Raw genomic sequence first — 13,130 nt, forward strand, 5'->3', positions numbered from 1 at the left:
CGGGTAATTTTTAGTGGGTGAAATAGACCATAACATTTGTGTTAAATAAAAGTCAAATTTTCTATTAAACCGCGAATATTTTTAATTCCGGCGAAGTCACAAATAACCGAACAGGTCAATTCTGACCGTTACGTAGATGCCGATAGTAAAAATATAGGATATATATAGCGCAATATATACAATGTATACATACAAAGGAAGGGGATGTTAGCTAGAATGCTTATATTTCAAGAATAGCTGGACCGATTTTGACAAATTTTGTCAATTCAGAATGCCCTCTTGGCATAAAAGTATAAAATTAAAAAAAATCGCATTAAAAGATGCCAGTAATGATGTTAATATAGATTTTGTTGTATTTTGAGATTTTTTTTTTATACCCTACAACCCTTTGTGTTGGGGGTATTATAAGTTTGATTGGGCCAAAAATTATGTAACACCACGAAATATTGATTTCCCACATAGGAAAGTATATATGGATCTTCCTATCTCGCCGAGCTGAGTCGATCTAGTTATGTATGTCCGTCCGTCCGTCTGTCCATGTTAATTTGTAATCACTCTACAGGTCGCAATTATGGTCCGATCTTCACGAAATTTAAAATAGAGGTGGGGCTAGGGTCAGAATAGAACCCTATTTCTTTTGGTGATGATCGCATAATATTTAGGGGTTGAAATGGACCAAAAACTGAAAAAATTCTTGATTTTGCACTTGCTCAACAGGTCGCAATTATAGACCAATCGACGCGGAATTTCGCATGTAGCTAGAGTTTAGGGTTGGCAAGAAGCCTACCTATTTGGGTGGTCATCGGATAATATTTAGCGGGTAAAATAGACCATATCTTTTTTGTTGAAAAAATTCAAAATTTTTCATTAAACCGGAATATTTTAAATCCCGGCGAAATCACAAAGCCATGACAAGGTTACTTCTGATCTTTACATTGATGTTAACATCCAACAAAACGGATATATAGCAAAATATGGCCGATATATATATGTTTATCAAAGAAGATATGCTTGAAAAATCTCTTATATGTCGAGAACGGCTGAACTGATTTCGACAGTTCTCATTAATTCAGAATGGCTTCTTGGCAGGAAACATAAAACGTATAAAAAAATCGCATAAAAATGTCTCTCTAAAGATGAAAATATTGATTTTGTAAAATTATCTCATATTTTTTTCAATTTTGTCATATTTTTGGCATATTTTCATTTTGAATTAAACATTTGGTAATATTTCTACAGCTAACAAAACTAAGTAGTTAGGATATCAGGATATCATATACAGATCGCATTTATGGCCCGATCCTTATTAAATTTTGCATGGAGATAAGATGAGGGTCAGAATAAAAGCCTATTCTTTTTGGAGATGATCGCCATATATTTAGGGGTTGAAATGGACCAAAAAACTGCAAAATTGTGGGGGTTACCGGACATTGCAAAAGCCAAGCAGTTTTGGATGGCCATCAAAAAATATTCAATGTCTGAAGGAGTTTGCCAACTTTTATAGACAAAATACGAAAATGTCCATTCCAGTGGCTTTTTGAAGAATTCACAAATACAGGAAAGACACACTTCTGACTATTTCGTTAACGCTGATTTCGTTGAAGAATATAGTCAAATGTCTGTATCTCATATAGATGCGTTTCAGTCAAAAACCAGTAATAAATGTTAATCTTTGGCAAATATTGGTTCCAGATCTAGGAAGACCATTTACGTGCAACATCTACCAATGAATTGGAAATGAGCAAATTAGTTTAAGTTGCTATTATTCGAAAATTAGAGAACGAAACCTGATGGTTTTCTTTTATTATTTGTCACAATATCTTGTGGAATTCTTTCGAGTATTTCGCCTATATTAACTGTATCGTTTATTATAGTGTTGTAGGGTATTCAACGGTCAGCCCCGCTCGACTTTAGCCTTTGCTTACTTGTTATTTTTCATATTTTTTATCGCATGCGATTGTTTCAATTTGACTTATAACATTCAAGTGTACATTTTGTAATATTTTTTCCACCTTACAACACAGGTTGGGGTTATTATACACAGATTGCAATTATCGTCCGATCCTCACGAAAATTTTCACAAGGCTAGGGTTAAGCTCAGAAGGGCTAGGTCAATTGTTTTCAAAGATGTCCGCAATATATTTAGTTGAAATGGACCAACAACTAAAAATGTTCCTGATTTTGCAGCCGTTATTAAGGTCACAAATAGAAACCAAAGGACACGAAATATCGTACGAAGTTAGAGTTTGGGTCAGCGGGAAGAATGGACCACTACTTTTGTGTAAAAAAATAAGAACATTACTTGTAGGCGATATCCGAAATACACAAAAGGCGAACTTCTGGCTTTTTATGCTGATTTCGATGACGAATATAGCCAAATATCGTAGACAAGTAAATCATATAGATGATTCTCAATTTGGAGATAAAGAGGTGTCTCTTGCTCTCGCAAAATATTTAGGGGTTCAAATGAACCAAAAACAGAAAAAAAATCCTGATCACACAATAGATGTCAATCGACACGCCTGAGAAGAGAGTTAAGGATAGCGAGGAAGTCTGTAATTTTGGATGACCATCGGCTTATATTTAGCTGTAAAATGGACCACAACAAATAACAGCATGACGGACTGCGTAAATATTGGTCAAATGTCCCTGGTCAACTAATAACATGATGGAGGTCAAAATGCTCATAAGTGGGCTTCTAAAATATTGTAGTGATGTAGGGTATCACATGGTCGACCCGCACGACTATAGCCTTTGCTTACTTGTTTTTATATGATTTTGGAGACATTTGAAGGGCTTATTGTAGTATAGTCAGTTCGAACCATTGTACAATGAAATAAAAGTAACCTCATTCTGATTTTGTGTGTGTTAATAAATACAGATTTTGACAATGAGATGTTGTCAAATGTATACATTTAAAAAAAATTGTAGACATATGATTACTTGACTTTACCTTCTTAGTTCTACCATGGTTCAAACATTAAATCATATTTGTGTTTTATCTATCATTTTATATTGGTTATATTTAATGATTCTATCAATATTTTGTACTCAAAGACATATTCATATCTCCACATCTAACTTCAGTAGAATTAAAATCTTAGAGTTACAACCTTATTAGCAATCTTCGCAGTATACTGTTAAGGTTAAATTACCTACCTACGGAATTCCTGGAAGATCCTAAACAACTTAGATAGAGTTAACAATCTGAAATTTTCTTTGGGATCACTGCGAGAATATAGTTTGGTATCAAATTTTGAAATGAAACTGGCATTTAAAATATTGGTACTAGAGTACTTGTTATAATATCCTCTATGAATATGAAATGACAAATTATACAGGGTGAGACAAAACAAGTAAAAAAGAAGTAAGTTCGGCCGGGCCGAACTTTGAATACCCTTCACCATTTGGAACGAATTAAAATATTTTCAAAGAAATAAAATCCATTAAATTTTTTTTAAATCTTTACAATATCTAATATAGGAAGGTGCCGATATATGGGGGTATATATGATATTGTGGACCTATTAAGACAAATCTATGTCTGGGTGTAAAGTACTCACAAGGAACTCCTTGTGTGGATTTTCAGACAATACGATTTGAAAATGTGGCTAAAATCATCAAAATACCGACTAGATAATTCTCTGCTGAGATATAAAGTACCCACAAGGAACTCCTTGTGTGGATTTTCAGACAATTCCGTTGAAAAATGTGGGTAAAATTCTCAAAATACCGAATATCGGGGGGTACCGCTATATGGGGGATATATGATATCATGTACCTATATAGATAATTATCTGCTGAGTTATAAAGTACCCACAAGGAACTCCTTGTATGGATTTTCAGACAATTCTTTTGAAAAATGTGGCTAACATCATCAAAACACCGAATACTGGGGGGTACCGTCATATGGGGGATATACGATATCGTGGACCTATAAAGACAATTCTCTCTCAGAGGGTAAAGTATTCACAAGGAACTAATTGTGTGAAATTTCAGACAATACCATGGAAAAATGTGGCTAACATCTTTAAAATACCGAATATCGGAGGGTACCGTTATATGGGGGCTATACGATATCGTGGACCATCTTCGCACTTGACCTGCCTGCAGACAAAAGAGAGATCTGTGCAAAATTTTAGCTTCCTATCTTAATTCGTTTAGACTGTAGCGTGATTACAACAGACGGACAGACGGACGGGCAGGGCTAAATCGTCTTAGAATTTTAGGCTGAATACATATACTTTGTTGGGTCTAAAATGATTATTTCGATGAGTTACAAGCGGAATGACGAACTTAATATACCCTCCATACTTTTTTTAATTTAATTTTTACATTTTTTTTTAAATTTTATTGAATGAAAGCAACGAATTGAATTTAAATTTGTTCGAATTGGTCACGTTTGACACGAATTATGGCCTTCAATTCATTACGGCCAATGAAACCGTCACAGTCTGCCCGAATATTGTTCTGTGGTATTTTGGCCCATTCCCGGCGAAGCGCTTGCTTGAGGTGATAGACACTTTAGTATTTAAGTGCCAACCTTGCTTTCCAAAATACTCCAGACCCAATAGTCCAATGGCTTGGTATCCGGAGATCTTGGTGGCCATTGTGCGCTGGAAATAAAGCGAACAACCTCATTTTGTAAACATTCTTGGATGGCGCATGCTGAGTGCGATGATGCTGAGTCCTATTGGAATGTCGAAGGCTAAGGCTTTAATACACCCCCAGAATATTTTCGCGATAATATTCGGCATTTATTCTGATGCCACGACGACCATCGGCTGTTATGGTGGCCCACGCCTCACCATGGCCCTCGCTTGAGTTCTGGTGGCCAACCGAAGGTGTACATTTTCAGTTGACCTCTTTGGCAAGTAAATACGATCATTTTCTTTATTTACAAACTGCTGGACAACAAATGTTTTCTCATCGGAGAAAAACAAATTCGGCAGTCCACCTCTTTCGGCCAAGCGAAGCAACTCTTTAGCCCGATATGTACCATTTCCAACACTTCCACCTCCATTATGAACACATGTTAAATTTTGTTTTGCGCGAAATTGCTAATATCATGGGCATCTCAAATGGTGGAGTCTATTTAATTCTGAATGAAGAACAACAGATGAAAAAGCTTTCTGCAACATGGGTGCCGCATTTGTCAATCAGTCAGTCGATCAGAAACGCATAAGATTGAACATTTCTTAAGCTTGTTTGGGGCGAAATAAAATGGATTTTAAGCGTCTGTTCGTAACTGCTGATGATACATGGATCCACCACTGTTCTCCAGAGACAAAAGAACAATCCATACAAAGGACTGAAGCTGGAAGAAGTGCCTCAAAGAAGTCAAAAACAATACAATCCACTGGTAAGGTTATGGCAACGGTTGTTTTGGGACTTCGAAGGTATTTCATTGATTAAATATTTGCAAAAGTGTAAAACAATAAATGCAGAGTACTATTGCAAACTTCTGTATCAATTAAATGTGCAAATTCGTGTAAAATGTTTTGGCCTACAACACAAAGAGAATAATTTTTCATCAAGACAATGCACCAGTGAACAAAAGTGTTTTAACAATGGCTAAAATCAACGAATTAAAGTACGAGTTGTTGACCACCCACCTTATTCTACTGATTTAGCTCCCAGTGACTTTTACTGGTTCCCAAATCTAAAAAAATCCTTGTTGGCAAGCATATTACCTCAAATGAAGATGCAATTACAGTTGTAAACCACTATTTTGAAGTCCTTAAGGAAAACTATTTTAATCGAGGCATATAATTGCTGGAAAGCATTGGACAAAGTGTATTGAAGTTTCAAGAGATTATATTGAAAAATAAAAATATTTTTGAAAACCTAACTATTCCCTTTCATTGGTAGGCTAAGAAGTTTCCGAACCGCCCTCGTAGTTGCTGCGCTTATAGCAAGCAAATCTGACCTGATTTTGACTATTAACACCATTTTGGAATTGTCCCTCGGCAAAAAACGATTACATTTGAAAAATTGCGTAAAAATACGCCAATAAAAATGTGATCATTCCTGACTATAATTAATATAGCTTGCTTTCCAACCACAGACCTACATTGTGCTTTAGTTGGGAAGTGCGAATACATGTAAACAAACGAAAATGAACGACACAGTTGTATGCGCCTCATGTCAAAACGTGGACAATTGTCCTTCCAATGAGAACTCAATATGGTAAATTCAAATGTTATAGTCTATTTCATCCACTAAATATTACCTGATGACCAAAATTGGAAAACTTCTGCCCAGCCTTAAGCTCAAGCCCCATGCTAACTTCCGCGCCGATTGGTCTATAAATGCGACCTGTGAAGCAACAGAAAAATCAGGAAAATTTTCAACCCCTAAATATTATTCGATCATCTCCAAAAGCAACAGGTTCTATTCTAGCCCTGGCCCCACCTATGTTCTCAATTTCGTGAAGATCGGGCCATAATTGCGACCTGTAGGGTGATTACAAGTTAACATGGATAGACTGGCAGACGGACATACATAACTAGATCGACTCAGCTCGGCGAGATAGAAAGATCCATATACATATTTCTATGTGGGAAACCAATATTTCGAGGTGTTACATAATTTTTGGCCCAATAAAACTTATAATACCCCCAACACATAGTGTTGTAGGGTATAATTATGTGTGTCTTTTGATTTCAGCTATTTCCAGAGTTTTTGCCAGATTTTTCAATTGATTTGGCCCTAACTTGGCATCTTAGCTTCTAAGCGGATAGAAACCCCCTTCGCATAAAATTTTCAATGTAGTTCAATTTTTTCGGAATAGCGCTAATAAAAAGGTACTTCCTGGTTTTACCTGTTTCGAGGTATTTTTCCCATATAATAGTACCTCTAAGCTCCATAATGTCTATAGTGATTTTAAGTTATTTGTGGATTGTTTGATTGTCATGGAATTTTCTGACATCATTCTGCGCTCAATTATGATGTGGACCGAAATAAACACCACGCAGCACGATATTCTAAATATTGAAAATTTATTTGAATGAAAAATATTTCCAAACTTTTTACCAAACATAAACCTTAGCAGGACTTTTACATGGCGCTATTATAAATTGTTGATTCATATTTTTATACCCTACAACACTATGTGTTGGGGGTATTATAAGTTTAATTGGGCCAAAAATTATTTAACACCTCAAAATATTGGTGTCCCACATAGGAAAGTATATATGTGGATCTTCCTATCTCGCCGAGCTGAGTCGATCTAGCTATGTATATCCGTCCGTCCGTCTGTCCGTCTGTCCATGCTAATTTGTAATCACTCTACAGGTCGCAATTATGGTCCGATCTTCACGAAATTTAGAATGTAGGTGGGGTTAAGGTCAGAATAGAACCCTATTTCTTTTGGAGATGATCGCATAATATTTAGGGTTTGAAGTGGACCAAAAACTGAAAAATTTCCTGATTTTGCAGTTGCCCTAAAGGTAACAATTATAGACCAATCGAAGCGAAAGTTGTCATGGGGCTGGAGCTTTGGGCTGGGCAGAAGCCTTGCAATTTTGGTGGTCATCGGGTTATATTAGTTAATTTACCATAGCATTTTTGATAAATAAAAGTCAATTTTTCCATTAAACCGCGAATATTTTTAGTGTCAGCGAAATCACAGATAGACGAACAGGTCAATTCTGACCGTTACTTAAATGCTGATAGTAAAAATATCGGATATATATAGCGAAATATATACAATGTATATATACGAAGGAATGGGATGTTAACTAGAATGCATATATCTCCAAAATGGCTGGATTTTGACAAATTTTGTCAATTTGAAATGCCCTCTTGGCATAAAAGTATAAAATCTAAAAAAAATCCCATAAAAAGATGCAAATAATAATGTTAATATCGATTTTGTAATATTTTGTGACATTTTTTTATTTTATCATATTTTTTATCGCATGCGATTTTTTCTATTTGACTTATAATATTGAAGTGTATATTTTGTAATATTTTTTCACTTTACAACACAGGTTGGTGTTATTATATACAGATTGCAATTATCGTCTGATCCTCACGAAAATTTTCAAAAGGGTAGGGTTAGGCTCAGAAGGGCTAGGCCTATTGTTTTCAAAGAAGTCCGAAATCTATGTAGGGGTTGAAATGGACCAGTAACTTAAAATATTCCTGATTTTGAAGCCGTTATAACGGTCACAAATAGAAACCTAAGGACACGAAATCTCGCATGAAGTTAGAATGTAAGACACTACTTTTGTGTAAAAAATATCAACATTACTTACAGGCGATATCCGAAATACACAATAGACGAACTTCTGGTTTTTTTATGCTGATTTCGCTGACGAATATAGCCAAATATCGTAGATAAGCAAATCATATAGATGAGTCTAAATTTGGAGACACAGAGGGGCCTCTTGCTTTTGGAGATGATCGCAAAATATTTAGGGGTTCAAATGAACCAATAACAGAAAAAATTTCCTGATCACACAATTGAAGCAAATGGACACGCCTGAGAAGATAGTTAAGCACAGGGAAGAATTCTGGCAATTTGGATGACCATTGGATTACATTTCGCCGTAAAATGGACCACAAAAACTAACAGCACGACTGTGTGCATAAATATTGGGAAAATGTTTCAGGTCAAAATGAAATGTTTCAGGTCAAAAGAGAAATCTTCCAAAATGGATTTGGACATGAGCGGGGGTCCAACATATTGTAGTGTTGTAGGGTATCACATGGTCGGCCCCGCTCCACTATAGCCTTTTCTTACTTGTTAATATATATGTTATAACATATACATTTTCAACTCTCAAATTAAAGCTTATTGCTCGAAAATATGATCAGGGTTGTTAAACCACTTTAAATCGACGCCGACCGAGCCAGCTAGTTTTACCCTACACCACATAGTGGTAAGGGTATTATGTCTTTGTGCATTTGTTTGTAACATGGAGAAGGAAGCGAGATAGACCCATAGTTACTTATGAGGATCTCCATATAATCACTTTCTGAGTTGATTTATGCACGTCACTCCGTCTGTCCGTCCGTCTGTCCATGTATACTTGTGAACAAAATGCAGGTCGCATTTATTATCCGATTGAGATGAAATTTTGCACATATCATTTATTTGGCCCAAGGACGAACCATATTGAATTGGAGATAATCGGTGAAAATTTAGATATAGCTCCCATATATATCTTCGTCCGAATTTTGCATATACAACCAAATTAGGTCTGAAAATAAGTATGCCAAATTTGATCGAAATCTGTTCAGATATAGTTATAGCTCCCATATATATTGTTCATCCGATTTGTTATTTTTGTCCTCCGTAGCCGTAATATGCACTCTGGAACAGCAAAATTTGGGCAACTATAACAAATGCAGCTCAGAAATATCTTTGCTAAATCTTATCGAGATCTATTCAGATTTGGATATATCTCCCATATATAACTTCGTCCGATTTACCTTTTATTGTGCACCAAACGTCGAATATTTGCCCAAATGGGATGAAATTTGGCACTATAGCTCCCATATATATTGTTCATCTGATTTGTTATTTTTGTCCTCCGCTGCCGTAATATGCACTCTGTAAAAAGAATATTTGGGGAAGTATATCAAATGCAGCTCAGAAATATCTTTGCCAAATTTTATCGAGATCGGTTCAGATTTGGATATAGCTATCATATTTATATCTTTATCTGATTTCAAATTTATTTTGCACCAAATGGGCAATACAAGTCCGAATTTAAAAGATACAAATGCTTCGGCATATTTAGTCCTTTGAACTTTAAATTATAATTATAATCATAGCGTGTATGATTGAATTTTCCCATAAAACCTTTTAATTGTTATGTGGAGCTCTACTAAATTAGCAAAGTGGTGTAGGGTATCAAAAAGTCGGCCCCGCCCGAATTTAGGACTTTCTTTACTGATTTTAATATGAATAAAATTTCTTTCAGCATACCAAGGAAGTTTAGAATTTACTTATTTTATCCTCACAGTTAACAGGGAAATATATTTCAGTTGCTAACTCCTGGATAAATTGTAAAACTTACGTAATTTACACTATTCGGGATCAAATTATCTAAAGCTTTCTGAATCATAATCCTTCGCATAACAGTTATTATTTGCACTACTCTAAAAAACTAGAAATTAAAAATTCCACATGTTGTCATCTCCCTTGGGAGACTTTTTATCCATCAGACTACTTTTAATATTCCATGCAGACTAAAAGGCATTCAGTTAACAAAAACAACATACAAAACGGCAATATGTCATATAGTTATTTAATTGTCTAAATATTCATTTCAGTCCCAACTAGCCTACATGGTATAACTTTTTTGTTTTGCATTTAGACCGCAATGGGTTGTCAACAATTTTTAGCAAGTTTAATTACATGGCTTCCTCACATGTCCTCGCACACTCACACACCCTGTAATATGCAAATGAATTTAGCGGTTAAAACATAATTATATATCACACACATAGAGGTGGAGGTAAATGTATAGAAGACACACTAACAATTGCATTTATCCTTGCACGTCGCTCTTAGCCACACACACACAACCACGCACACACACACACACAAACACATGTGAATTGTTTAAGTAAATGACACTTGTTGACGTGTTACGTGTACAAGCAAACATGCTGACGACCAGAGTGCATGTATCTGTGTCCTCAACTAAATTGTGTGACTTGCCGCCATTAGTCTGTCGTGGAAACAAACCAGAGGGGGTTCTTAGGAATGCAAATGATCCAGGGACTTATACCATTAAGATTTTATAACGATTACAATACCAACAACATAATACTCGTCCTTGCGTTACGATAAGCACTAACAAACCGCAACCATCATCAAAGCCCACAAGGACACTCACACATCTGATGAAGAAATTACTAAACTGAAATAAACTGTGGCCCACAGGCAGAAAGTTGGCTATAACTTCTTTAGCGAATTTCATATATTCTACAAAACCTTCTAAGACATGAAAGTAACTTTAATGTTTGTCAGTGAAGTGGAGAGATGCTATTGAATAGACCGATACCTATTAATGGACCTTTGGAAGTGCTTTTATTATTTATCAGGTCAGGTGCAAAAATAGACAACATTGTTGTATTCCTTCTAGTACCTCCACCACAAAACGTAAAAATTTTGAATAATAATATCAGTTTACTTCCAAAATAAAAGTTAAAAAAATGCCCAAAAACTAAATATAATAATAATAACAAGTAAGCAAAGGCTATAGTCGTGCGGGGCCGACCATGTGATACCCTACAACACTACAATATGTTAGAAACCCCCTTATGTCCAAATCCATTTTGGAAGATTTCGCGGTGCACAGCCTAGATATTACTCTCAGCATTCTGAATAGCCTAGATATTACTCTCAGCATTCAAATATTTAAGCACTCCGTCGTGCTGTTAGTTGTTGTGGTCCATTTTACAGCTAAATATAATTCAATGGTCATCCAAAATGCTAGAATTCTTCCCTGTCCTTAACGCTCTTCTCAGGCGTGTCAAATGGCTTTAATTGTGTGATCAGGAATTTTTCTCTGTTTTTGGTTCATGTGAACCCCTAATATTTTGCGATCTTCTCCAAAAGCAGGAGGCCAATCTGTATCTCCAAATTTAGACGCATATATATGATTTTCTTGTCTACGATATTTGGCTATATTCGTCAACGAAATCGGCATAAAAAAGCCAGAAGTTCGTCTTTTGTGTATTTCGGATATCGCCTGTATTCAATGCTGGTATTTTTTCACACAAAATTAGTGGTCTATTCTACTCGCTGTCCTAAACTCTAACTTCATGCGAAATTTCGTGTTCTTTGGTTTCTATTTATGACCTTTATAACGGATGCAAAACAGGAAAATTTTTAGTTGTTGGTCCATTTCAACACCTAAATATATTGCGGACATTTTTGAAAACAATAGGCCTAGACCTTCTGAGCCTAACCCTACCCTTTTCGTGAGGATCGGACGATAATTGCAATATGCATTTAATATTCCCAACCTGTGTTGTAAGGTGAAAAAATATTACAAAATATTATAAGTCAAATTAAAAAAATCGTATGCGATAAAAATATAAAAAATAAAAAAATGTCACAAAATACTACAAAATCTATAATAACATCTTTAGTGGCATATTTTTCTGTGAGTTTTTTTTTATACTTTTATGCCAAGAGGGCGTTCTGAATTGACAAAATTTGTCAAAATCGGTCCAGCCATTCTTGAGATATAAGCATTCTAACTAAGATCCCCTTTCTTTGTATATACACATTGTATATATTTCGCTATCTATAGCCGATATATTTACTATCGGCATCTACGTAACGGTCAGTATTGACCTATTCGTCTATTTGTGATTTCGCCGGGATTAAAAATATTCGCGGTTTAATGGAAAATTTGACTTTTATTTAACACAAATGTTGTGGCCAATTTAACCCACTAAATATTACCCGATGACCATCAAAATTGGAAGGCTTCTGCCCAGCCCTAAGCTCTAGCCACATGCCAATTGCGTAGAGCAAAATCAGGATTTTTTTCAGTTTTTGGTCCATTTCAACCCCTAAATATTATGCGATCATCTCCAATAGGGTTCTATTCTGACCATAGCCCCACCTCCATTCTAAATTTCATGAAAATCGGGCCATAATTGCGAGATAGGAAGATCCATATATACTTTCCTATGTGGGAAATCAATATTTCGAGGTGTTACATAATTTTTGGCCCAATCAAACTTATAATACCCCCAACACATAGTGTTATAGGGTATAATAAATAAAATATATTATTGAGCGAAGGGTGTACCCGATGTAGTTAAAGCTTGGAACATTGTATTATTTAAATAAGACATAGTTCAGGATCGAATTGACAATATTGGTCTACTCATTCCTGTAACTCCTCTAGAAAAAGTCAATATTTTAAATGACAATAACTCCCAAGATTTATGTCTACATTAGACCTAATTTGAAAGTGGAATATATCGGTCTGCTCTTCTTGATATACCCTCCACCATCTATGGAGGGTATATTAACTTTGTCATTCCGTTTGTATTTGTATATTCTTGATCAGCGTACAATTCTAAGTCGATTTAGCGATGTCCGTCTGTCTGTTGTAATCTTTCGAACGAATTAAGATAGAAGGCTAAAAT

The sequence above is a fragment of the Musca domestica genome, unplaced genomic scaffold (genome assembly GCF_030504385.1).
Source record: "Musca domestica strain aabys unplaced genomic scaffold, Musca_domestica.polishedcontigs.V.1.1 4, whole genome shotgun sequence".
Lineage (NCBI taxonomy): Eukaryota > Metazoa > Arthropoda > Insecta > Diptera > Muscidae > Musca > Musca domestica.